The following is a 1,995-nucleotide window of genomic DNA, read 5'->3' as shown; positions in this document are numbered from 1 at the left end:
CAGTAAGCTGAGATTGCCCCACTGCACTCCAGCCTGGTGACAGAGCAAGACTCTGTCTCAAAAAAAAAAAAAAAAAAAAAAAAGTTCAGTCCTTGAATTACCAAAAGACAAAAGCACAACAAATTTGCTTATAGAGTCCCTCCTGCCTCAGCCTCCCAAGTAGCTGGGATTACAAGCACGCACCATCATGCCTGGCTAATTTTTATATCTTAGTAAAGACGGAGTTTCACCATGTTGGCCAGGCTAGTCTCGAACTCCTGACCTCAAGTGATCCACCTGCCTCGGCCTCTCAAAGTGCTGGAATTACAGTCATGAGCCACTGTGCCCAGCCTGCTTAAAGATCTTAACTGGGTTTTATTTGTGATTTTAGAATTGGGCAACACCGAATTATGAAAGATAAAATGAGTGTTCTGATGAGTCGAGTGCAGGAAGTTGGTTTTATAGACAGAAAGGGCAGAGACTGCAGAAACAGAGAAGAAAAAGTGGATTGGCCATTTCAAAATTACTTTCCTTGTAAAGGTTAAAGGACAGGGGATTTCCTTATCATGCAGGCTAAAACTGGCCTGCTTGGGGACTTGGCTATTATCTTTCAGTCTCCTGATTTCTTGGAAGGTCAGATAAACAAGTCATTTTTCGCTTGATGATGTGGAAGTTGGCACGAGTGACTCCATTTTGGTTTAGTCTGTTGGGTCTTGTGTAGGAGGTTGGTCCAAACTAGTGGCCTCTGGTAAATTTCATTTAACAATATTATTAGTTTTTTTCTTTCTTGAAACAGGGTCTCACTCTGTCACCCAGATTGGAGTGCAGTGGCGCGATCATAGCTCACTGCAGTCTTGACCTCCGAGGATCAAGCAATCCTGCCAGTTCAGCCTGGAGAGTAGCTGGGACTACCGGTGTGTACCACTATGCCTGGCTAATTTTTTGTAGAGATGAGGTCTCACTTCGTTGCCCAGGTTGGTCTTGAACTCCTGGGCTCAAGCAATTCTCCCACCTTGGCCTCCCAAAGAGTTGGGATTATAGGCAAGAGCCACCATGCCTAGCCAAGAACTGTGAACTTTTGAAACACTCCAGTGGCTTCTTTTCTCATTTAGTGGAAGCACTATGCCCTTGGCATGCCCACAGGCTCTGCAGGGTCTGGCCCTGGCCACTGTGCTGACCACACCTCCTTGTACTACCCACTGCCTGCCCTACTGCAGCCACACAGGTCTCCTGGATGAGCCTTAGCCGCAGAGACCCATTCCCTTCTCAGAACCTTTGCACTTGCTGTTCCTTCTGCCTGCAGTGTCCATCCTGCATTTACCAACAGCTACGGGACAAACACTCACGGCACCAAGCACAGTTCTGAGCTGTGAAAGGAAAATAAATATTGGGACCTCCAAATCACCAAAGCTAAAGGGAAAAGTCAAGCTGGGAACAGCTTAGGGCGAACCTGCATCCCATTCTATTCAAAGTCACCCCTCTGCTCACTGAGATAAATGCATATCTCATTGCCTCATTTGGAGAGGCTAATCAGAAACTCCAAAGAATGCAGCTGCCAGCGTGGTGGCTTATGCTTGTAATCCTAGCACCTTGGGAATTCGAGGTGATTGGATCACCTGAGGTCAGGGGTTCCAGACCAGCCTGGCCAACATAGCGAAACCCCCGTCTCTACTAAAAATGCAAAAATTAGCCAGGCGTGGTGGGGGGTGCCCGTAATCCTAGCTGCTCGGGAGGCTGAGACATGAGACTAGCTTGAACCTGGGAGGTGGAGGTTGCAGTGGGCCGAGATCTCACCATCGCACTCCAGCCTGGAAGACAGAGTGAGACTCCGTCTCAACAATAACAACAAATTAGCCAGGCATGGTGGTGGCATGAGCCTGTAATCCCAGTTACTCGGGAGGCTGAGGCAGAAGAATCGCTTGAACCCGGGAGGCAGAGGTTGCAGTGAGGCGAGATTGTGCCACTACACTCCAGCCTGGGGCAACAGAGTAAGACTCTGTCTCAAAAAACAAAAAA

This window comes from Mandrillus leucophaeus, unplaced genomic scaffold, assembly GCF_000951045.1.
Source record: "Mandrillus leucophaeus isolate KB7577 unplaced genomic scaffold, Mleu.le_1.0 Scaffold546, whole genome shotgun sequence".
Taxonomy (NCBI): Eukaryota; Metazoa; Chordata; class Mammalia; order Primates; family Cercopithecidae; genus Mandrillus; species Mandrillus leucophaeus.
The sequence above is the reverse complement of the archived record's forward strand: the minus strand, read 5'-3'. Positions refer to the sequence as shown.